Source organism: Topomyia yanbarensis, chromosome 3 (assembly GCF_030247195.1).
Source record: "Topomyia yanbarensis strain Yona2022 chromosome 3, ASM3024719v1, whole genome shotgun sequence".
NCBI classification, from domain to species: Eukaryota; Metazoa; Arthropoda; class Insecta; order Diptera; family Culicidae; genus Topomyia; species Topomyia yanbarensis.
This window is the reverse complement of record NC_080672.1, coordinates 155,287,851-155,315,004: the sequence shown is the minus strand read 5'-3', so window position 1 is coordinate 155,315,004 and position 27,154 is coordinate 155,287,851. Positions and strand designations below refer to the sequence as shown.

Sequence of the window (27,154 nt, the reverse complement as noted above, 5' to 3'; positions counted from 1 at the left end):
GTACTTAAGGTGTGTAAAACAAATGGTTTTTAATGTTGTGATTAGACTATTATAATTGTAGTGCTAAATTAAATCAGTTAGTATCCTATTTATGTCGATTGAATCTTTCGTAAAATTTTGTCTACTTTCCGAATCTGTAATAAGTTTTGATTTAGGCGTTCATTTGATAAAGTTATAATATATTTGTCGAATGAAGATTCGTCAAATCATTGTAAACGTCACGAAAGAATGTGTCATTAGTACACACCTAGAAAAAATAGTGTAAATGACCATGACATATACGAGCATCAAAAATGACGTAGTTTTACGTTTGATTTTAATTTTACATGACGTTTAATTTCGTAAATCATGTAAAATTACTCCACATATAGCGTTTGTTCTGAATTGTAGGAAGTGTAATTTTATGTCATTGGGCATGTAAAGTATATGTAGCATGTAAAATTAAACGGAACAAGGTAATGTTTCGTCATTTCGTGAATTACTAGTTGTTGAATTGAGTCATGTTTGCAATTACGTCAACGATAAAATTCAGATTTTTTTGGTGTGTACACACTTAGAAATAATAATGTAAATTTACGTCTCCTGACCCTGACATATACGAGCATCAAAAATAACTTAGTTTTACGTTTGATTTTAATTTTACATGACGTTTAATTTCGTAAATCATGCAATTTTACTCCACATACAGCGTTTGTTCTGAATGGTAGGAAGTGTAATTGTATGTCATTGCGCATGTAAAGTATATGTTTCATGAAAAATTAAATGGAACACGGTAATGTTCCGTCATTTCGTAAATTACGGTTTGTTGATTTGTGTCATGTTTACAATTACGTCAACGATAAAATTTAGATTTTTTTGGTGTGTAGTGTTGGAAAATTCTTCATTTGTGTAACAGTATATAATAAAATGTTATTCTTATTCACACGAAATTTATCTTTAAGAGATTCCTCAGAATGTAATGTTTATGAAAAAATCAACTTTTGCATTTTCCATTAATAAAATTCCGTTCATTTTAAGGCAAACATTATACATTCAAAAACGTTCTACTGCAGTAATAGGAAAACTTTTATTTTAGCAACCCTTCTGTTAATTGAAAAAAGGGGAATAAAAATGTAATAAGAAATGAAGTTGCATATTTACATATCTTATAAAAGAAATGTATAGAATTCGCTCAAACTGTCAAGATTTTTTCCGAGGCCCGGAGGGCCGAGTCTTACATACCAATCGACTCAGCTCGACGATTTGGGACAATGTCTGTGTGTGTCTGTGTGTGTGTATGTAATGGACAAATTCTCATTCGTGTTTCTCAGCAATGGCTGAACCGATCTTATCCAAACCAATTTTAAATGAAAGAACTAAAAAACAGTATGAACGCTATTAATTTGTTTTTGATTCTGATGTTTAGTTTCCAAGATATGAATGTTTGAATGCGTAAAAATGGCGTTTTTTGCAGTTAAAATTATCTGCCGAAATTGACAATATAGATTAACAATTTATATGTTTTTAGACAGCTTTAATGAATACCTTTCGAACAAGTTATAGATTGTTGAAATCGGACTATTATCAAAAGAGATACTTACCATTAAATGCGGACGAAAGCTTTTTATCAAATTCAAATATCTATTTTCAAATACTTTAAAAGTTATGGCTTGTTGTTTGTGGATTACTCTTTGTCGCCTATTTATTGTTCAATATAGTAATAATCCATTGAAATAAGCCAAACATTATTTCGATAAAATGAATTTTGTATTGCATTTTTCCATCCACAACCGCTAGAAATAATCACCGAACACTTCAAAGTTGTCTGGAAGGAACTTGATAACTTATCAGTACAAATATGTTCATTTATGCGAACCTTTTGACTGCAATTTTTCTAACTTATGACCATCGGATCGATCTGAAACATATCGGAAAATGAAAAGCGAAATAAATAACTCCAATCAACGGCGTGGCCAAGAGAAGGTTTTGGGGTTTAACACCATACAACCCACCCCCCACCACACCTAAAAAAAATATTGGATTGAAGTTGAAAATTTATTGATGCAAATTGATTTAATTCAATATTACAATAACAATTATCTGATCCGTAGATTGATAACCTGTTGTTGTAAACATCATGAGGACTTTTGATAAATTGTCGGAATGGGGTACTGATATGTAACTGATCTATTGGTCTAGATTTCACAGTTGTCTAATAGCATCAATATCAAATTCCTGCCTGAAAACATTCCAATAGAAAATTCCAGAGTTCTGTAATCAATCATAATCCTCAGATTTATTTTCAAATTGAGCTCGTTTTTGTAGAAATGTACTGTAATAAGGGTCTTTATTTAATAGGAAGCGAAGTTAAAATTGATTAAATTTCTATGAAACATAGAACTGCTCACCAAAAAATGCAAAACTTTCAATATTTGCTAAAAATGTTTTTGCCTTTCTAATTCACTCTAAAATTCGTCAATCTATTCCCGACCCGGAGAGCCGTGTGTCATATGCCAATCGACTGAGTTCGTCAAGATCGGAAAATGTCTGTGTGTATGTATGTGTGTGTATGTGGAAAAAATGTGACCTCTGTTTCTCAGAGATGGCTGAACCGGTTTGCACAAAGTTAGTCTCAAATGAAAGGTACAACCTTCCCATCGGCTGCTATTGAATTTTTTATTGATTGGACTTCCTCTTCCGGAGTTACGAGTTGAAGAGTGCAATCACACAGCAAATTCCGATATAAACTGAAATGAAAAATTTTCAAAATCAAATTTGTATTTTTGATGCCAAATGACTTTAAAATGCATGAAACATTGAGATTTGATGTAAACTCGAAAAAAATAATGTTTGACAAAAATTGACTTTTTTGGACTTTGGTACATTTTTGCCTTTCTCATATAGAAAGGTTATGCAATCACTCTAAAAATCGTCAATCATGCCGGCCCGGAAGGAGTATGCAGTGAGGGGTTGCTACTTTCAAATTAAAACTAGTTTAAAATTTCTTAACAAGTTGAAAATTTGCGGCAGGACCCGGACCACCCCGATCTTTCTCCATGATCCGCCGCTGGTTTCAAGCGATGTTTCAGTATCACATAGTATCTCAAGATCGTGGCTGTCGATCCATTGTATGTATGTGCAAATCGTACTGAACATGTAATATTCATTTCTGCCATTGCACAGTGGTCCGAATCCAGAATTTAGGATGTCAAAAATATTTGTGTCTAAACTACTGGCTCTAGAGATTTCATGTCTTCGGAACAAATAATCTGTGTCAATTGAGGCATCTTTTGAGGTGGGTGACATTAGGGTGGTCCTTATTGTTTGTACGATCTGAAAATTATTTTCGAAATAAGAAGAGATAAAACAATGAAGTGTTCCGCAAAATTGTAGAACAACCTTTTTCAAGCAACTTTGCTAAAGACGTCATATTTGTAACTTTAATGGTTTTAGTTTTACAGCTATTAAAATGTTGTGTGATAGGGTATCCCTTACAAAATCAGTTTTTTCGTTATAACTTTTTAAATAATTTTTTTCGTCAATGGCGTCTTCACAAAACTTTTAGAGCTTATTGAGGCGAATATTATTTACCTTATGTTAAGTTATGAGCAATTTTAGCAAAAAAAACACAACTTTTTCAAATGTTGATATCTAAAAATGGAGCAAGTGAAATGGATTTCTTTTTTTTTGCATTCGAAAGACCACAATTGATAGTATGTTTTATGAAAAAATCATAAAATATACATACATACATATCAGGACCCCATTCCGACAATTTATCAAAAGCCCTCATGATGTTAACAACAACAGGTTATCAAACTACGGATCAGAAAATTGTTATTGTAATATTGAATTAAATCAGTCGGCATCAATAAATTTTCAACTTCAATCCAATTTTTTTTTTTGGGTGTGTTGGGGGCGGGGGAGGGGTTGTATGGTGTTAAGCCCCAAAACCTTCTCTTGGCTACGCCGTTGCTTTGGAGTTATTTATTTCGCTTTTCATTTTCCGATATGTTTCAGATCGATCCGATGGTTATAAGTTAGAAAAATTGCAGTCAGAAGTAGGGTTCGTCGCGGTGCGGATGTGGGCGGTAAATGGATTGTCCGAACCGCAACCGCAAAAAAATAATAAAACCGCACCGCTTACCGCAACCGCACTTTATTTACCGCACCGCACAGCGCGGTAATGCGGAAATTTTTTTATATTTTTAAAAAAAACACACCTAGAAAAAATAGTGTAAATTTACGTCTCCTGACCATGACATATACGAGCATCAAAAATGACGTAGTTTTACGTTTGATTTTAATTTTACATGACGTTTAATTTCGTAAATCATGTAAAATTACTCCACATATAGCGTTTGTTCTGAATTGTAGGAAGTGTAATTTTATGTCATTGGGCATGTAAAGTATGTGTAGCATGTAAAATTAAACGGAACAAGGTAATGTTTCGTCATTTTGTGAATTACTAGTTGTTGAATTGAGTCATGTTTGCAATTACGTCAACGATAACATTCAGATCTTTTTGGTGTGTACATAAGAATCGGCCCTGCGGGCCTCGGAAATCATCTTAAACGTATGAGAGCATTCCACCCATTTCTTTTAAAATAAATGCAAAACTAATAAGGATCTGCTAGAGTCTAATGGTAAACGCCATTTCTAAAAAAATCCCTTCTACTTTAGAACTGTGTTATTATCGTTGTTAATCATATGAAGTTTTCGTCTTAACTCTACGCTTGTTAAAAGTTTTCTAACATAACCATCGACAATAAAATAATCGCCTACCTTTCACTCTAGCCTCTATTTACGTCAATGCAAATGAATATTTTGAAATATCTACCTGTCTCATTCACGCAATGCATTCTCTCTCTCTTTCGTTCTCTTTGGAAGGGGCTTGAAAGCACATGTGAGTTTATCTCAGTTCACTATTTTCAATTACGCGTTAAAAGCTGGAATTAATCAGGAAATTCTATTATGAACAAAAACTTTTTGAAATTTGAAGAAATCTGTGACCACAGACATCTTTGAATTCCAAAACAAATTGTACGTTCCCGTGTCCTGATAACTAATTAAGGTAATTTGGTAATAGGTAATAGGTAATTCCTTTACTTTGATGAAATCTTATTTTTTTAATTTCTATGTACTCATTTCTTCAGTTTATTCATTTCATGGATTTTATTTTTTTTAGTTCATTTGAGCTATCTTATTCGTTGCGCTCTATAGATTCATTCTGATCAGTTGACTCATGTCATGTATTTTATTTATATGATTAAATTAACTTATTTTATTAACTATATTTATTTTATGCATTTAATTTATTATTTTCTGCCAATACATTTGTTTCAGTTTCTTCGTTTTAAGAATTAGACTATTTTTTCCAATTATTCATTTTATTTATTTCATCTAACTTATTAATTTGACACAAATAAGTTTCTTTATTGTTTCATAATTTTTTAAAAATCGTGTAATTTTTCATTTTCGTTTTTTTTTATTCATTTTATCTATTTTATTAATTTTCTTTATTTTATTTATTCGATGCATTTTGTTGATATGATCATTTTATTCATATTATTCATTTTATAAGTTTTATTTATTTTGTTTATTTGATTTATATTATTCATTTTATTAATTCTATTCATTTTAGGATGAAAACTAGTTAGTTTGAAACTACTGAACTTGTTAGTTTGAAACTACTGAATTTATTCCATTATTTTATAACTTTCCTAATGTTGCATAGTTTTTCATGTATTGTATTGAATAGTTTTAGCTGCACTAATTTGATTAATTTATATTATAAATATGATTTATATTAATCATTCTACTCATTCCATGCATTTGACAACATTTTTTTTTCATTCTTTGCTTTGTTATTTATTTTAATTTCATTTTTTCTTGATTTTCGATAATTTGTTCAGTTATTTCGAGATTGCTTGCATAACTCGAAACTGCTTTCATCCCACCTAGGGAATGATACCACAGTGGTCTGTGTAAGAAATGTCTCATCTCACTGATAGGTGCATTGAATCGGTTTTTTTATTTTACAATCACCTGCACTCGAAATGGGATGCATGAAGTGAAGGTGGTTGAAATCGATTGCGCCAAGCTGTTAACTATTGGTTTTTTCTGGTCATTTGTGCATGAATAAAGCTAGCAACTGTCTTCCACCGGGATTATAACTACGAAAGCATGCCTTTGGTTACACATAGGGAAAATCTTCCAAACCTGCAATTTCCTGATTGTATACGACACGATTTGAAATGTGTTTGGGCTTTCTACATATAAAGAAAAATAGTTTATTGAGATGTACATGCAGACGGTTCGGATCGGGAAAGCTCATGTCCCATATAAAGTAATGTCGATAGCTCGTTTTGTATGCGGATCTGGTTGATTACCAGCTTCCAACCTACATCAAACACGACAAAGTCGCGTGATTTTTCTGTTGGAGGCCAATAAAGTGATTTTGGCGACATTGTTTTTCTTTTCTTTGGATTGGATTACCGGCTGTGATCGCACCCTTCGGTGAAATCCAAAGGTGAGAAATCGTTCCACGGTTTAGTTGATAATATAGGTATGATGAAAACGGATGATAACGCAAAAGATTAGGGACTCGTGCGATGCTTTCTTTGTATAAAGGAAATACTGTTTCTGGTCTTGTAACTTTACAGCCAGCGAGCAAGATTTGGTGGGTTACACTTTCTAATTTAAATTTCAACCGCTTTGAAGCGGATGGAAGTTGTGGCATGGCAGTGAACGGTATAGATATGATGCGACAATGCGTGTTCCATCCTCGGGGGCCGAAGGATAAAATAAGAAAAAAATGCTCGAAAATTTGGCGTGGTAATCGCTAGAGTTTAGCATGTTTATGGAAAGATTATCGAAAAATCGTGATGTTAGCAAAAACACAGATATATTTGTGTCGTTAGGGTGTTGATTTATAGATATATTTCGATAGGAACTTTTGAGAAATACTTCCTAATTTAAGAAGGATTCGAATTTAATTGGAAACGACCGGGCATGGCCCTGGTCGATCTTGACGAAATTTAGCGCACAGCTTCGATACGAAAGATGATGTAGGGTATTGTGACTTTTATAGTAATAGAGTCTACTGTTTCCTTATTTCTCATCTCTTTGTTTCGAACTAAGTATATGCGATAATGGCAATATTAAATCGGCTAAAATGATATGCAATGATATTTTATTTTTATTTTTTAATTATGAACAATTATGGATTATCCAGTTTAAGGGAAGCGTCTGGTGTAAAGTGTTCAAACCGAAAGATATTTTGTTTTACGATTTTGAAGATCTATTTTTACATTCATTGTTTACGAATTATTCGATGAACCAAAAAAATGGGAAAAAGTTCGAGTTTCGGAAAATGGTTTCATGGAAACTGAAAAATCTTATATTTTACTGTAAAATTCGTTCATTTTTCTTCAAAATAATAGGGAGAAACAAAAAATTATTCAGTTTTCTGTGGTTCATCGGCAGGAAACACATATTGCGCAATCTCTTAAAAAAATTAGGTCCATCCGAGAAAATGTAATTATGTTTCACGAATAAATTTATACTAAATGTCGTGCACAATAAAATGAACCCTGAAAATCGTGCAAATATATAGGGGGAAGTGGGCCAATTCGGACCGCTGGCCAAATCGAACAGCCAGCTGTTTCTCAGCTATGGTAATATTATGAAAAGCGTATATATCATTTTCATGGCTGTCATGTAGCTTTGTACAGAGTCGATGTATTTATCCGTTGGATTAAGCATTGCGTTCAGTCGTGAGATAGACGTTGGGTGGTATATGAATGCACAGATCACCAAGTAATCCACCTTGTACTGAGAAAATAGATTTCTAACATAATTCATATTCATATTATACTCGTAGCATCACCGAGAGCAGCTGTGTTTGTGAATAACAAAATTCTTGTGAAATTGTATCTTCTTTTGAAAGCGTTATGTTATACTAATTATGGCGTTTTAAAATTATCAGTTGCATTATGTATAATAAAGATGCAAGGAATCAAAATTTCGCGCTATATACAAAAATAATGTCACATGGTATTGTAATTCCCTCTCACTCATGCGAGAAGAAGCTTATCCGATGTCCAACTTTTCCGAGATAAGATGGGTCGCAAAATTCTCCGTCTCCACAAATAGTGTAACACTAATTTTATGGATAATTTTTTTTTGATTTTTTCCTTATTACCGGAGAAGGTGATAATATTTTAATTTCGTGGAAATCAATAAAAACGTCAAAATATACACAAAGAAAAGAGGGAAAGAAATGCGATAGACTTGTTTTTTCGTGTTTTGGAGTAGTGACAGCAAGGCAGTGAGCACTAAAAGGATACCGTGATTAACTCATTGGCTCATTATCCGGAGAAGTTGTGTGAGTGCCAATAACTTTTCGTGTGAAAATGTGAGTTTTTATTGTCGCGGTAGCAAACTATCTGGACGCATTGGTCACAGCACTAACCATCATTTACCATTCCTCACTTGTCGCCCCTCCCCACTCCAGATCTCTCACCAAATCGTGTTTGTGGCAACTGTCACGACTCAGATCTATCCTTATATTTCCAAATCCATTTCTAAGATGTGTCATAAGATCTTCAACTAATCTGAAATATTTGTTAGTATCCAAACTAATTTAATCTTGCGATGTATTTTATTTATTTATTTATTGAATTAACAATATACTTGTGGAGTAAGGACTTTTCCTTCTTTGCTTCTACAATCGGAATTCATTTGGCCACATACTAACAATTATCATAATTAAAAGTTATCTATAAAAAAAATCAGCTTTTTTTAAATTAAACATAAATTAATTCTAATTCCTTTCCCTTAACCAATCTAAGCACTCATGATGAAACCGCTTACGAGAATTAATATTTTTAATTTCAACTGGAAGCTGATTCCACAATATGATTGCTCGCACAAAGAACGAGTCTCAGTAATGTGCAGAATTGAGTCGTGGCACAATAAGATTCCTGGTTCGTGTACTACTAACCGAATTGAGTTTTACTGATAGATAATCTGGGCCTTGATGCATTATTTTGTAGAGCATAAGACAATATCTCATCTTGAGAAAAACATGGAACGGACATCCGGTCGTGGAGATAAAAGACACTTGAAAATCTAGATATATTCAATACCCAACGAATGCATCCATTGAGCGCAATTTTTATCTGTTCAGCGCAGCGACGGAAGCATTCGACGTTAGCTCTATGCCATTAGTTAGATGCGGAAGTAGAAGGGATTTGAAAAGCCTTATTTTGACCGCTAAGCCTAAGCCGGCATAGATTTTTTGCACACTGCCCATTAATATGATTATCCCATTCTAGGTTTTGTTGAAAAATAATACCTAAATTTGAAACCTTCTCAACGTAAACAAGAGATTCATTATTGAAAACGATATCTGGTAATGGCAGGCGTTGCTGACGTCATGATTTTAAATTTATTAGTATTGATGGGAAGTAAGTTTCGTATTTGTTCAGGTTAAAGAAAACAAACCTATATTTTTCTTCTTTTTGCCTATAGACAGTTTTGCATTTTAGTGCAGAACAAAGCCACTTGCGGAAATTAACTAAATATTACATTCTACTTGTAAAAGAAATTATTTGTCCTGGAAAAAATTGCCAAATATTTGTATTATGAGAAAACTATAACTAATTTATGTTCAAACCCTGCTTTTCTCTGAAGATGAGAGGCTATTCCTTCGAACGTTGCACTAAGGAGAGTCATATGACCAAAAACCGAAAACTACCTCAACTCCAATTTAATTCAATTATATATTGAGCGTTTGTATATACCATAATTACGGAAATCCTTGGGTATTTTAAATTGGGTAATATGGTTGCTTGAAGACAAAAATGTTGAAAAGAGACATCCCAAGTGCACTTTTATAAACTTTTCGTATCTCTACTGAATTTTAACAACATATATGCTCAAATGTTTCATTTGAAAATTGACAACACCTGTTTTGGGTTGATATTATTGACAATTATTCATTGTATTTGAATAAAAATAAACATAAAAATAACGGATCAAATTACAAAAATATCCACGAATTAGATCCGGGAAAAATGGCGCCCAAAGACCCCTGAACTATCGAACTATTCTTGCGTCCCAGTAAAAGGATGCTTTTAGCTTATAACGGTGGTTTCAATTGCCTAAATTTGCCTCATGCTGAGAACGCTTCAATTGAAGCTTCAATGCCAGAATTAGTATGGGAATTGGACAATTCAATAGACGTTTCGTTTGAGTGCTCCGTATTCTTCATCTAAATTAGCGAGGACTACAATCACAGTTTATGCATTGGACAGATAGTTGATCTTAATGAATTTGTGTCATACATATTACTGTGTACCTACAACTGATACTGAGTCGTACTGAAAACCCCAATATACATCTTTCATGATCAATGTGACAGAAAGCATATTAATTTGCAAAAAATACGAATTGTAATTTCAATAATGTTCGTGTTTTAAAAGCATTCCAGGGACACTTTCAATAGCCACTGGCTTTTCAATGAATTTAAATACTCATTCTGGTAGTTTGAACCATTTCTTTGTCATGATATTGTTTTATGTAGGACTCACAAACCCATAGAATTCCGAACGAAACAATTCTTAAGTGATAAGGAGGGGTGGAAAGAGACTGCATTGTAATCGACTGAATGTACGGCTTTTGTGCAAACGACAATAATATAATTGCCAACATAACCTAGACACTTGACACTCTTTTCTATATATTTCAATGCAAATCAATGCTATTTACAGGTGGCCTTATTTCAGTTTAATATTTCCAATTACGCGTTAAAACACTGGACCTGAAAATTCTATTCTGTACAAAAATCATTTTCCAGATTTCTGTGACCAAAAAGACATCTTATAATTCCAAGACAAATCCCTGATTTCTAGATTTCCTGACTAGTTAAGGCCCATCAATAAAGAACAAAAACCAGATATTCTTAAAACGCCGCCAAGAAAAGAAGAACGAAAACGTGCTCTTTGAAATGGGATTTTCACAAACTCTTCAGAATATTCAGTTTCTTCATTTTATTAATTCGGTTTATTCAGTTCTTTTTATTATTGGATGACAGTTTGTTAGTTTAAAACAATTTTATTTACTCTCTTAATTTTACTTTTCGCATATTGTCCATTTTTTTTTGAGCTGATTTGATTTATTTTATAAATTTGATTTATCTTAATCATTCTATCCATTTTATGAATAACTTTTTTTTTATATTTTTTTGCTTCACAATTATTTTTAATTTTTTATTTGTTTTATTATTTTTATTCAGTTTATTCGAAGTGTTATTCGTTCAGGGCTCGAAACTGTGCTTATTTCACATCTAGTTGCTTGCCAACTTTGCGTGTGTTCGGCAAGCTAATAAGTAATACAACAATGATATGAGTAAGTAATGTCTCATCTCACTGATAGGTGGATCAAATCGGTTTTTTCCTTGTAAAATGCGCATATGCATTCCGCATAGCGGTGTACGAATATGAGATTGTATCACTTTATGTCAATTAGTAGTATTGTTTATACATCCGGGAGTAAAAGTGCAACTTATGTGTTTACTTTTGTGCCTTCGCTATCCCTATCTCTAAAACCTTTTCTTCCTTAATCTTGATGAGAAGGCATTGTATGGCAAGGAACCAATCTCAACGTCGAAAACGTGCCATTTTAGCTAGAAAAACTCTACATCAAAATCTCATATAAATCGAAGGCTGAGGCCAGTCCAATAAATATCCATCGAGTAGGTGTTATAAAAAGCAAACTAAGAATAAAAATATACACTGAAGTTTTTTTATGCGGTACCGCATAAAAAACGCATAAATTTGAAAATACGCATAAAAAACCGCATAACTTTGAAAATCCGCATTAAAACCTGTTTTAATCCACCTAGCGGTGCAAATGAGTCTTTCTCATTTCTCTAAACTATGGCTCGGTGGCTGGTTATGTTCAACATAATTGTGGAAATGTCCATTACATTCTTAGTACATTTTGCACTTATACACAATGGCTTGCGAGCCACGAACTTGATGAGCTACGTGTCGACGATGAAACACTCGAAACAAAAAATATCATACTTAACCTAATCAGCATTAGCTCAATGTTATCTGCTTGCTAACTCATTTTGTCATGCGGGGGTAGGTGTGTGAGGAGGGCGAAAATCCCACGAACGAACGACTCCCCAGCTTAATTTGGTATGCTTTGTGATATAGTGGTGGTTTAGAGATGTTGGGGTCGAGAGGGGGGGGGTATGAGGGCTGGATGGGGTGGTGGTCTGAGGAGTGATTTAAGGGAATTTTAAAGGGAGGAAAGTGAACAGTAGAGAGGGGGGGGGGGTCTCTACGTATACCGTCAATTACTCCCCTGCTATAATCCAGAAATCTTATGCCAGTCAAAAAAATTAGGATTAGGCAAAAATGTGCCAAAATCCAAAAAAAAGTGAATTTTAGTCAAATTTTTTTTTTCGAGTTTGCATCAAATCTCGACGTTTTATGCACCTTAAAGACATTTGGCATCAAAAATAAAAATTCTATTTTTAATTTTTCCTATATTTTATATGGGAAATTTCTGTGTGGCCGCACTCTTAAACCCGTAATTCCGGAACCAGAATTCCGATCGATCCAAAATTCAATAGAAGCCGATGGGAAGGTTGCACCTTTCATTTGAATCTAAATTTGGGCAAATCGGTCCAGCCATCTCTGAGAAAAATGAGTGATATTTTTTGACACATACGCACATACATACACACACATACAGACTTTTTCCGATCTCGACGAACTGATTCGAATGGGATATGACACACGGCCCTCCGGGCCGGGATTAGGTTGGCGTTTTTCAGAGTGATTGCATAACCTTTCTATATGAGAAAGGCAAAAACACATAAGTTTGAAAATCTACATAAAACAATACACATAACAAATCAGTAATACTCAGTCAAAAACCTGTTTTAATCCACCTAGCAGTGCAATTGTGCCATTCTCATTTCTCTAAACTATGGCACGGAGGCTTTTTATGTTCAACATAATTGTGGAAATGTCCATTACATTCTTAGTACACTTTGCACTTATACACAATGGCATGCCAGCCACGAACTTGATGAGCTACGTGTCGACGGTGAAACACTTGAAACAAAAAAATATCATACTCCATTAGCCTAATCAGCATTAGATCAATGTTATCTGCTTGCTAACTCATTTTGTCATGCGGGGGTGGGTATGTGAGGAGGGCGAAAGTTACATGAACGAACGACTCCCCAGCTTAAATTGGTATGCTTTGTGATATAGTGGTGGTTTAAAGAAAATGGGGTTGAAAGGGAGGGGTATGAGGTCTGGATGGGGTGGTGGTCTGAGGGGTGATTTAAGGAGATTTTTAAAGGAGGGGAGTGAACAGTAGAGGGGGGGGGTGTAACCCCTCTCCGTAAAGCATCAACTACGCCCCTGTTAAAATCCAGAAATCTTATGCGAGTTGAAAAAAAAATTTGGCCGGGATTAGGTTGACGTTTTTCAGAGTGATTGCATAACCTTTCTATATGAGAAAGGCAAAAATGTGCCAAAATCCAAAAAAGTGAATCGTAGTCAAATTTTTTTTCGAGTTTGCATCAAATCTCGACGTTTCATGCACCTTGAACACATTCAGTATCAAAAATAAAAATTCTATTTTCAATTTTTCCTATAGTTTATATGAGAAATTTCTGTGTGACCGTAGTCTGAAACCCGTAAATCCGGAACCAGAATTCCGATCGATCCAAAATTCAATAGCAGCCGATGGGAAGGTTGCACCTTTCATTTGAGGCTAAGTTTGGGCAAATCGGTCCAGCCATCTCTGAGAAAAATGAGTGACATTATTTGACACATACGCACATACATACACACACACATACACACACATACATACATACATACACACACATACAGACTTTTTCCGATCTCGACGAACTGAGTCAAATGGGATATGACACTCGGCCCTCCGGGCCGGGATTAGGTTGATGTTTTTCAGAGTGATTGCATAACCTTTCTATATGAGAAAGGCAAAAAGATTAGGTTAGCGATGTTCAGAGTGATTGCATAACCTTTCTTTAAGAGAAAGGCAAAAATGTGCCAAAACCCAAAAAAGTCAATTTTAGTCAATAATGTTTGTCGAGATTACATCAAATCTCGACGTTTCATGCATTTTCAAGACATTTGGCATCAAAAGCACACATTCAGTTTTAAAATTTTCTTTTACTGCTTATATGGAATCAAGAACTGTTGTAGGTGACCAATGTGGTCAAAGCGACGTTAGTTAGTCATTATTGATCTAGACTTTCATATGAAGCTGATAAAATTGAGTCAAAAAGCTGATAAAATCGGAGATAGATAAAATCGGGGGTTGATAAAATCGGGTCTTCACAGTAATCTAAAATAAAAATATGAACATTTCATGTCTTTTGTTTGAGCATGTGCATTGATATCTATCTTTCGATAAAATTTGCTTCAGGTGATTCCCTAAAAATTAAACGGAAGCTGCATAAAACAAATCGCATAACTTTAAAAATTCGCATAAAAACCGCATAACTTTGAAAATCTGGATAAAAAACCACTTAACTTTGAAAATTCGCATAAAAACCGCACAACTTGGAAAATCTGCATAAAAAACCGTATAAAAAGACTTCAGTGCACATTTTTACTTACAGATACCTCACTAGTTAGTATCACAATGAACAAACAACTATTCAGAATCTAATATCGCGCTAGCTGTATATCTGCCTAATGGGATAAACGGAACACAAAAGATGCATTATCTTCAAGCATAAAATATTCTACACCAAAACCTCTCCGCAGTAGCTCTCTTGTTCCACGTGCACATTGTCTGGAATCCACATTTATCCTCTCTCATTCCTTCAGCGAGATGGTCGATTGCTTCATGCGGTCCCCTCTTTATAGCGAACATATTCCACGAAAAATCGCACGTGTGTGTTTTTATAGCAACTATACGCACACGTGGTTTCATTGTGTATAACAGAAGAGAACAAGACCACAACAAGCGAATCTCTCGTTGATTTGTTCCCCTGACGGTATCTCTCGTGCAAACGCGAATGCTCACTCGTAACGGATAAATTTTATTATATCGCCCTGCTCGTGCTATGACTAACCATAAACACACATACACACGTGCTTTTGCTGACAAACGAATGGCTTCTTCGGCCATGCAGCGAGAGCGATTCGGAATCGATGGCGAGAGAATACTAGAGCGAAAATTCGCGCCGTGAATGTACGGTTAGCTGGGTGAGTGAGCGGACTTCGGTGTGTGAATTATACGATAGTACCACGATATCCAAAGGGTGATCCCGAGGATGTGTATGCGCTCGTGCTCTTGGAGCTTCGCCACAGACCATCAAGACTTTTTGTGCTCGGTTATAAATTTAGAGTTTTCGTTCGAGTCAGTCTACGAGCGACAACGTTTAAAGAAGGTCGCGCTGTTTCGCATCCCCGCAAAAAATTTTGCCGCTTATTGCTTATTAATGTAAATCCGATATATCACTATATATTACACATATATAATATCTCTTGCATCCCAAAAGTAACGAAAAAGTAAATATTTACTGTTCGAAACGGGAAGAAAAACTTGTCGCAACAGCGAAGTGGAGAGTCGAACGGAAAACGCCGAAAGTGTCTGTGCCGTGTCGCGGAAAACACAAGACCACCTTATTTCCCGAGAAAGAATAATATTAGGGAAATCGTTGCTTCAAACCGATTCGAGTAGTCAAATTGTAGTGACAGCTACAGCAAACCGAAAGAAAATCGTGAAGTTGATAAAGTTTCCTGTGTGTTGTTTCCAACTATCCAACCGGCGAAAAGTAAACTATAACGTGAAAACATAAAAACGCTCCATCTCTGCCGAAAACTAAAACGATCAGGATTTTTGCGCCAAGTTTGCAAAGAACAAGAAGCCGCTTAGTCGTTTCGATTCATTTATTTCCCGCCCACGGTTCCCAGTAATCCTTATTTCCGTATTCTGCCGAAACAGCGTGTAGCTTTGCGTGACCGGTGACACAGTTAAACAGTAGGCGTATGCCAAGAAGAACAATAGGCTCGCATTCGCTTCTAAACACTTCTCCTACTGTCATTGTACATGCGGTCATCTTTGTTTTCTGTGTCTTTGTCATTCGCTTGGCACTTGAAACTGAAGTAAAAACACTAGCAAGTGTGTAAGCTAACAAACGATTATAACTTCAAGCAATTAATGGAAGACAAAAGCAACAATCAGCAGAAAATTTTGTATTGCTATGTTGGCTGAGGGAAAGTTCAATTGGGTACATGTTGCTAATAGTGCATTCTCCACCAAGTAACAAAAAAGTGTAGTTGAGTGTTGTATTCGTCAGCAGCGAGAAAAAGGAATGCTCCATTAAAAATATTCTCATGAAAATTCATCAAAATTATCGAAAGTTTGTTTAACCTTCACCTAGGCCATAGTATATTGCCGAACGGCTCGTAAGAAGGAGGTGCAAGATAGAAGAAAATTCATCGCCCCAACCAATCGCTTGCGAAGAGAAGAATCAGTGTGTGAAAAATTATTCCAATCGGGAAAATCGTAAATATTTTTAAGAGGTACACCGCAGTCGCAGCACAAAAGCCGTAGAAAGTGTGACGGAGCGCGGAGGTGTGTACGTGAAAATAGAGAGTGTAATACATCACCATCCGAATTGATACGACTTACGGCGAAAAAATAAAGCAGAGCAGGGAAGTTGTAGTCATCAACAAAAAACAGCCGAAGCACGACTTGACAACGGACCCAACGAGAAACGACTCGTCAGCATTAAAAAAATGTAGGTGTAGAAATTTTTCTCCTAATGTTATACTGTGATATCCTCATAAAATCTGCACAAATTGCAGCGCTCCAACGAACAAAAGAGAGTTGATGAAAATTTCATGAAAAGCTCAACATTCTGGCAGTGAGCAAAAAAAGAAAGTTTTGCGCACCCAAAGCAGACCACTTTAAACTTTGTCAATCGCTGCTTTTAGCATGAATCTACTTTATTTGATGTTTATTCAACTTGTTTTTCTTCTTTTACTGTATAGGCGTTCCGCTGCAATGTCTCCAAAAGCGGTTTCTCACATATATACACACTTACAGCTTTTGAAGTGTTGCAACAAAATGTGGCGTTGCGCCTGGTTCAGTAGTGAATAAAAGGAGTAAAATCGAGCCGAGATAAGGGCCGAGAGTTGATTTCTTATACCTCACGCGTTATATTGGGTTCTCGACAGTCAACAAAATCGATATCATCATTCAAATAGTTGAGGTTTCCCTTATATCAGCGTATATTAGAAATGTTGCTCCATTTTTAGAAATTGAAGCATAGTTACTTTTTGGCAAAATGTGCCTCCTTCTATACTTATTCATAAATATTGGTTACGCTTGAAAACTTGTTCGTGAACAAGACTAAACTCGATGGACTGTAGGAACACTATGTACGGTGACCCATAAGACATACCACATCACGTGTCCGGGTTCTTTCGAACTAGCTGCACACGAAACATGCTAAGCAAAGTCGGATTGTACATGTATTTGAGACTACGGCGATTAAACCACGGGAATTGGAGCCCCCGCAGAAACTTACTTGTATGCGGACTACGTACGTTATCCAAGTGTTTTGTGGGGACTCTTGCTCAGCTCGAAATGCTCGGCAAAACGAAAGGGAAAATAGGTAACCAAAACGAAAAGAACAGTCACCACGACTGGTCGCACACCACCACAGACCACACCGTAACTATGGTATAGTAGTAGGCTTGGGAATTGTGTCGAAGTGCCACGGGAAGACGCAAACGAGTGGAGCGCTGACGGTTATACATATATGAATATTGCTGTGTATTTTCCCCCTTGTTTGTTTCTTAGCTTCATTTTCGGGTTTCGATTCCATGCGTCGTGGTTGACACTTTGGAACAGATTTCGGTAAAAAAAAGTTCGTTGTGAAACTTATATAAATAGAATGATAATAATCGCTGAGCAGGTAGAATTGTTCCATATGAATTTAATTACTAGAAAACTAATGCTGATTTCGTTTTTAGATCAGGTGCTCGAAATTGTCCTTTTATATGGATTTTGTAAACATTACCGTGAACCTAGAACGGCTCGAAGCCAAAACCGAAGTCGTTTAATTTTTAGAGTGAAATTATGTTATTCCTCTTCTTCTTTTTCTTCATTGTGTTTTTTTGAGCTGTTATATAACGCATATAAGAGCCAGATAGGTGGACTGTATGCCAAAAAATAATGTCAGACGCTGCATAATTTGTTTAATGTTTTTGCCGGTTTTCAGTATTTCATACATGCAAGTTTTGTGTTGAAAACAGGGTGAGAGTTTGCTGATGAAATTTACGATTAACAGATTAATACAATATAAAGAAAATGTCAAAAACACTGAAGTTATCAAATGAATGTTTGTAGAAATGATTTTGTACAAAACTGGGCCGCGATAAGGGCCAAATAGTAGTGAGCTGTACGACATGTCAAGTAGGGATTTTCTAAAACTCATCTGATTGACAGTGACATAAATTTTAATTAAAATTTTAAACAGTTCAGTTTAAATTTTAAACTCTATCTCGAAATGTCGGTTTTTCAAAAATGGTTTTTCCGTGATCACGATTGTCGAAAAACCACTCAACTGATTTTCTTCAATTTTTTTTTCAATTGATCATAATTAATTTTTCTCGTACCGTAACGATTCCTTTTTTTGCATAAATTTTCGTTTTGTAGATGAGAATTTTCAAATACAACTTTTAGAGCTTAAAACAGGGATTCTTTAGAAAAACATTCCGAATGCTGGAAAAAATATTATCTATTTAACTAATCGTTAAGGTACGGGGAATACTCCTATACTAATGGATTGTTTTAAGTTTTGGGTAGAGCTTCCATTCCCCGACGGTTTTCAACTTCCCGGGATTCGGGAAATAAATAATAAATTTCCTTGGAAATCTCGGTATCCCGGGAATACAGAAGAAAAATAAGAAGGGTAATGATTTTCTTGAAAACAAAAGAATAAATTGAAATGTTTTAAAACCCGTTTAATTGCATGTACATATATCTGTCCTAAAAGCAGTTGTCAGAAGAAGGCGATTTGGTATCCTACACATCATTCAATCTTCTTTTGATGATTTTTCGTGGCTATATGTATAACCTAAATTTTGGTAATTACGGTTACGATTGGTGCGATATACTAAACGCAGCTGCTTAAGTTACTGGAATTCGTTGTTCTGATACGATGCAATGTGATCAATTTAATGCAAAGCACCTACTTTGGTAATCTTGAATGAAAAGATTTAGCTGCTTCAGTGTGCAGTTATTTTCGATCAAATGACAAAATGTGATATATAAAATCCTTTTCCGTCACATTAGGATCAGCATCATTCAGAATTAAGTGTGAATCAAAAACAAGCAGATAATGGACGAACTGTGCAGCGATGGATGAAGCCTACCATCGACTTCCTGTTACGGGCGATTGCTTGATCTTATCCCTTCAAAAATCCTGTCTGCATCCTTGAAGGCGATATTCAAAGAGTTTGGATGCACATGATATTGGACAGATACAGCGCTATGTATTTCTATTCATACATCCAAAAATTTACAGATATTACAGTTTCGGTATAACAAATTAGACGAAATATGCATTCGATGAACCGACCAATTATTTCTGTAGACGTTCCAGAAACATTCCTCGTTTTAAATAACGTTTGCGTTAAGTATGATATCACTACTAACTATCCCAAGTTTTGAAACAAACACTCATCGATTTTTTAAGAAAGTTTCGCCATTTCCATTACTAATTTGATTGCAAGCCCTTTCATTCAAAATCTAACTATTAAAAGCACTGTTAAAAAATCGGATCAATCGGCTTATTTGTTGCAGAGATATCATGCGCATAACTAACACTACTTTAAGGAAATGTTTCGGAATAACGGCCGGCAAATTAACGCTTTTTTGCATGAAAATATCAACATTGTTTAGCAGTGTTTTGAGTAAGGCTTGGAGTATATACCTAAAAAAATCACGAAAACATATTAGCAAGCCTAAAGATATATAGTTCATTGATCTGCAAATCAGTTGTAAAAGCACAATCTGCCTTCACTACTCGCTCCAAATGTTTTCCGGTAAATATATTACCTAAGGAATTTCTTTCGTAGGACCTAAGCCTTTTGGAATAAATTAAACATCTCTTTTCCGGTATTTCCGAATCCCGGGAATGAGAAAATTCCCGGGATGGAAGCACTATTTTTGGGATTTTAGTTGATCTATCGGTCTTCAATCGTGATCACCGCAAACCTCCGATATAAAAAGGTGTTTCGGGGAAAAAACCGTAACTCCGCCAATTATGAATATATTTTTACAAACCTTTACTGTTTATTTAACTGCAAAATGTACTACCAAAATATTATAAGTTTGATATAGCGAAATTATCGCTTTATGCCTTTACGTAAATTCAAAATTTCTTGACATTTTTATCACAAAAAGGCATATAACACCTTAATGTTAAAACTTTTATTTTATCTATCCGCAGTTAATCCAATCTTAACTGGTAAAGAGTTCTTTGAACATTGGAAAAACTGCAAAAAATGCATGATTTATTCATGCATTGAAAATTTGGGTTTTATGGACAAAATAATCCAAAACTCTAACTAATTATTCAATGAAACGGATGTATTCTCTTTCCAATAATGCGATTGTTCCGTTTAAAAAATATATGAACTGTAATTTTCTAAAGGCTAGTTCGAAAGTTTTTTCCCTCATATTTTCCCATAAAACAAAAACTTCAATTGAAGTAGGCGGCAGTCAAAAACTATGTACAGATTTGGGGTCTGAGCTAACTTTGATATTTTTCACAATACAAAAGTGCGGCTGAGAATTTCAAAAAAAAAAATCGCGATGCCCTATACTATAAAAACACTAACTTCGAATAACTTTACTCAAGGAAATTTACAAAATACTCTTAACTGAAACATATTGGTATTTAATTTGATAGAAACTTTGCCCAGCTTTCCAACGGAAGTATGCGTGAAAAGTTATGTTGCATAATGTTTGAGAAAGATGAAAAAATCTAAAACAATTCATAATTCCAAGATTACCAAATAGAATCTGGAGAAGCGATATATTTTTAAATTGGATTAAGGAGTACAATTTAATTGTTTTTCAATGATCCAATAATTTTGTCTCTATAAAGATTACGCATTATATGTATTCGAAATGTTTCGTTTGTACAGTTTCACTGAGAAGTATAAAACAAATAGTGTCCAAAATATGTAGTAAAAAAGTGCCATATTATTTTGGACCCAACTGGATTTTCCTTCTTAATAGCAGTCTGTTTATTAAGTTAGAATAACCTAAATATAAAACATTTAGTATCGATAGGTCGAATGTATATTATATTCGAATTTCTTCTCAAATCATTAGCAAGTCAATGAAAATTATGGCAATTTGTATAACGTTTTTTATGTTTCTCCATTGTAAAGTGAAAAGTAAAACACGAGCGTTCTGACAGATGGATTTTCCAATCAATGCCGTTACTAAGCAGTCACCAAGGAAATAAATCTCAAATGGTAAAAGTCTTAGTTTTAATCCACTTTTAATACAGCAATTATCAATTTTTTTTAAGTGCGAGAAAAAGTGTCTCACCGAACTACAGATGTTGCGGTGCGGGTGCGGTAAATACCGCGACGAACCGTAGAGACCACTAGAATTGCGGAAGCTTTTCAGTGGGCGCATACTTCTTTACAACTTATATCAAATTTACAGTGGTTCTTCCAGTACGTATGGCGAACACCTATTTAAATGGTGCTGAATACGTTTCTCGGATAGAGTTTATACACAACTATCATAGCTCAGTGAGATTCTTAAAGGATGGAATGCATAAATATTACGGCTGAAGACTTTTTTCGAGTATCAACCACCGTGGATGTTGAAACATCACTCACAGGTAATGAACCAGTTGCTACCCATATAGCCGAGAATGCTATTTTATCTTTATTTTATACTGTGACAAATATATAGTTGACAACTACATATTCGCATATAGATATAGAATAGACAACTACATCCGTAGCAGCAATAGTTAAATAGTTTCAGTTTAGGTTTTTACCTTTCTCAAAAAATGGTTATGCAATCACTCTGGGATTTAACTACCTAACCAAAACCAGAAGGTCCAAGTTTTAAACAACATTCGATTCCGTTCGTTGAGTTTGACAAATGTCTGCGTATAAAAGTTAATAAAAATGTGACAACATACTCTCGGAGATGGTTAAACTGATTTTCACAAAAAAATCAAATGAAAGGATCAGAGACTCCATTGACTTTTCCCATTCGACTTTTACTTCTGGAGCTACAGGTTGAAAATTACGATTTAGATCGATACGGTTTCTCTCAGATGACTGATTAACAAGATTAACTTATACTCAAATATGAAAGGTGTTATACCCCTATGAATCTCTAACGAATTTCATACCGATCGCACTTCCAGTTTCGATATTACGAGTTGATGTGTACGATTACAAAGAAAATCCTGTTTTAAACCGATACCACAATGAATGTAAAAGTGTATTTCTGCATTCATTTTATGTTATATAATGCAAGATATCTTCTAGATACATAGATCGACAAGATTTAGTGTTATTTCGAAAATCTAATTTTTGTGTTGATTATAGGACTTATACTTAAGCTGCACAAATTACGTATCCGTTTTAACTACAATACTCGTTTTTTACTTAATGGTCTTAGTTAAACAAATAAAACAAACAACTTTATAATATATTTTGAGGGCGCCACATCACGTTGTTTAGCCATCCCAAAAACTGTTTTATCATCAAAAAAAAGTTTCATACTATTTCATCAAGAACTGTTAAAGCATAAGCATGAGCATGATGACTGTACAATTCGTAGTTGCTACTCCGTGATTGACTAGAATAAGCGAAGTTGTACAGAGAATCAACGAATGGGGCCTGGGAGTAGTTATCCATTCTCAATGCGCGCGTTTCGAGAGTTCTATACTTTGAAATATCAATAACGGCACCGGCCACGTACTTACAGTCATCGGAAAAGGAAAGGAATGTTAGTGTGACGAACGTTGGTATGGAGACCGTGTATACCTCTGCATCTCCACGTTTGTCACGGGAAGGAGTTTTTGTTAGTAGGATGGGGTGAATAGTTACGTAAATCTGGATTCACCTTGATAAGTGATACGATCTATGCAACTCTCAGAAGTATTATCATGTGTTATTTGCTCTGGGCATCCGGTTGCCGAGAATTTATGATAGATTTATCGTTTGTTGAATTAATTTTTAAATGCTCGGTTTGTAGAAAAAAGCAACTTCAGCTCCGGATTGCCGACAGTCCGGAGTGTTGCTTATGTTTAATTGTACCAAACGGCATGTGACCGATTTTATTATTCCTTCTTTCTTTATTCCTGCGAAACACGAAAACAATGCAATATCATGAAAAATCATAAAATTTTGTCGAAATAGATATCGTAATACTTATGTAATTGAAGATTTCGTAATATGGGTATTATTTATCATGTATAAACATTGGTATTATAAAGCAAATAAAGCAAGAATTATGTATTGGTTTCTTTCTCCGCAAACAATTGAATAAGAGGTCGATTGTTTTGTTATTCACGCGCGTTTTTAAGCTAACTACAGCGTATTTTAGACGGCATAAAATAAGCACTAACGAAATACCTGAAACTGAAGCTTTGTATGTCGAATATACAACCGACGACACTAATTTTTACATTAATTACTAGAACTAGTAACAGGCTTTTTCTCGCGAACTGTCAATACTCAACCCTAACACATGATTCAACAGTCATCACTTCACTCAGACAAGACCATGCGTATTCCCCACGCACATTAAATGCCCAGTGGATTAGTTTTCTAGTTGGTCAAATAAACGCTAAATAAACAAAGAAATTAGTTTGATCAGTCCAAAGAAATGTCAGCTCGATTAGCATCAACCGGCGGATACGAGTTCCCTTACAATGCCATCAAATCAAAGAATATTTAATTACATATGCCAAAATATGTGCAATTCAGAATCAAACGAAATGAAAACTACTTAATTATTTGCAATATGAATCACCTTATAAAATAAGGATAGGTGATAAGGACGCGGACGAAAATAGCTGGCCACCGCCTATTTAATCAAAAACTGTTAAAGCATCAACAAAGAACTTAATTTGAGACATTATTCTTATAAAAGAAATGTATAGAATTTGCTCAAACTATCAAGATTTTTTCCGAGGAGGAACGGGTCTTAAATATCAATCGACTCAGTTGGACGATTTGGGACAATATCTGTGTGTGTATGTAACGGACAAACTCTCATTTACGTTTCTCAGCCATGGCTGAACCGATCTTATTCAAACCAATTTTAAATGAAAGGTCTGTCACCCAGGCAGAACAATATTAAATGGTTTTTGATTCTGATGATCCGTTTCCATGATATGGATGTTGGAATGTGTAAAAAAGGTGTTTTTGATGTTTTCTTTTAAATTATCTATCGAAATATATGATAGAGATAAACACTGCATACATCTTTATATAGCTTATACGAACACCTTTTGAACAAGCTGTAGATGGTTGAAATCGGACTATTATCAAAAGAGATATTTAACACGAAATATGGACGAAAGATTTCTATGATTTCCCATGCGCAGAAATATGATGATAGTGTGTTGAGACATTTCTTATAACTCTTATCACTCTCTTCGAATATTAAATCGATTTAGAAAATTTAGAACTTGATGCTTTGCGATGTTTTCGATAACACATACTACATGGGACTCAGAAAATCGCTCAAATCAGCTTAGGACAACATCAGTGCTAGTAATCTCAAAGGCTAAACCAAATCATTGGAAAAGCGAAAAAATGGCCCATAATATAGAAATACAAACGAATTATTGCTAATGCTCTGTTATTAACATATATAAATTCTTCAATCAATGCATTATGTAGGAAAAATTAATCGTATTTGGGGAAAAATCGTTCTACCCGTGCCATCAAATCTCAACCGTTACAGAGTTATTGAACTATTTCTGTAAATAATTAGTTCATCTTTAAATACCTCTAATTCAAAAAGTGCACTTCGTATTTTAAGTCTTTTAGTTTCATTCGGTGGTGTCCTCACTTGTATCAGGTTAAGTAATCTTTAGGAACTAATTTATTTTAAAGTTAACATCTTTTATCGATTTTTCGGGCATTTCTCGAAAATCTCAATAGTTAATCTCACCATTTTAATGATTCAGATTGTTCGCCTGAAAGAGCTGCATAATTTGTTATTTGACATGATACACTTATCTTTTCTTGCTTTCATGTGTTTGGGTTATTGAAATTATAACACTTTTATCTTATTTTCTCCAATATAAGCTCTAATTAAAAAAGTATATTACTTATGGTTTTTATTTTATTTTTATTGGAAAGCCAAGAAAATTTCTAAGAGAAAAATGCTCTAATACCATTCAGTTTAGTGCATTTAGTATTCTTTCAGAAATAAATGAATTTAAAGTTAGTGTTATTATTAGCACTTTTGTTAATTTTCTTAAAAAGTGCATCTCAGTAAGTTCAAAAATTCTTGCTTTGACTCCACACCATTATCTCTTATCTTTTCGACATAAAATTATTTTCATCGCATCATTCCGTATGCAAAAACGACCACTTAGAACTAACTGAATCTGTGGTGACGTCATGCTGTGTTCACCATTAAATTGCAGCGGAATGAAAAAAGATAGGGATAAAGTGTCAAATAACAAGTTATAGAGCATCAAATGAATAAACGCCACGATAAATTTTGTTACTTAATAATTGAAATAATTACAAAACTCCTTTGTCATTTAGTGCTCTTTACTAAAAAGATATTTAAAAAGATAATTCGCTATGGAATTTTCTCAGTTTTCCAACGAAACCTTGAGAATAAGGATATAAAGCATATTTTTAGGACAAGAGTTTTTTAATCACTTGCAAGTCGACTACAGAAAAAGTTTAGTAATGAAATTACAAAAAAAGCGAGAAGAGATAGAAATGCATTGTAGAAAAACAAATCATGGGTCGTCTTAAAACTCACCTTTTGGGAAATATAGATTGTTCATAGATTGTTTTTTTTTAAATATCAAAAACGCTAACTTTTAATTACTTTACCACTAAATGTTAACTAAAACTACTTAATTGATATAAACATGGTGACACCAAGCATTAGGAAATTTTCTTACCTTTGCAATGGAACTAAAAGATTCTAAATAGTTTTCGAGTTAGAGGTATTTTAAGTTTAATAAGTTATTTGCATAAAAAATTAGCATTTTTATTTAATAGCACAGCATTTAATTAGCAAGGGAAGGTGAAGTATATTTTTTAATATTAAGAGCCATAGTACTCAAGGGAGAGCAAGGAGGTGAAGGAAGAAAGTTCACAATAAACGTGGAATAGGGTCATATGAGCAAGCTTAGAGTTTCCCGGCAACATCACTCTTTGTCTGCTACCGCAGGAGTCAGGATCTTTTGCCAATAGAAATGCGAATCACCTGAGTCTGCGGCATATCCGGACGAGCTTTCATGCTTTCGGAAGTCACCTTCTAGAATGACTTTCCTCGACTATTAGAAAACCACTAACCAAACTACCAAATCTGTCAGAATCTAGAATAATTATGCATCAAAATATCACAGGATAGGTCCACACGATCCATTCATCCTTAAAGCTTTTCCCGTTAACTGAACCAAACTCAAACATAACATACATAAATCTTATTCACCGGAAATCACTTGATCCTAACCAAACAAGCCGTCTAGAGCTGTGTCGCACTTCCAACTAAAACAAGCACCCTAACCATAAAATCCGTAACCGCATAGAGAAGAGACCTGCCATTTGAACTTTGACCCCTTGAGAGGTATTACCATCGGCCCCTGTCTTGTCTGCCACCGGACGTCCCGTGTCACATATATAATTCTGTCTCCCGGCTGCCGCGCAGGTTAGCCAATTTTACGGTCAAAATAATGACTCACGTGTGCTGTGCACCAGTCACAATAGCCGAGGGGACGACACTTGTCCCGTTTTCGAGGTCCCTAATTTATATTCCACTATGTGCTGAAAATTATCTTGCCCATTAATCAACGTTCTACGGGTTCTGGACGGCCGGCTACCGGTCGCTAAAG

At 34.8% G+C, this 27,154-nt stretch overlaps 1 protein-coding gene across 28 annotated transcripts in view; it reads left to right on the top strand.

Annotated features, from left to right (window-relative positions):
• Nucleotides 1–27,154, top strand: part of LOC131692185 (protein muscleblind) — a 782,320-nt gene that overhangs the window by 45,876 nt on the left and 709,290 nt on the right. For 7 of the 28 annotated variants that reach the window (XR_009305926.1, XR_009305925.1, XR_009305924.1 and 4 more), the window contains exon 1: nt 15,410–16,801. The exons of 1 other annotated variant lie outside the window; for it this stretch is intronic. The gene's annotated coding sequence lies outside the window, so the exon portion shown is untranslated. Of the gene's footprint in view, nt 1–15,408; nt 16,802–27,154 lie in introns of those variants that run through there. 20 more of the 28 variants (XR_009305932.1, XM_058979081.1, XM_058979071.1 and 17 more) reach the window with 7 other exon arrangements.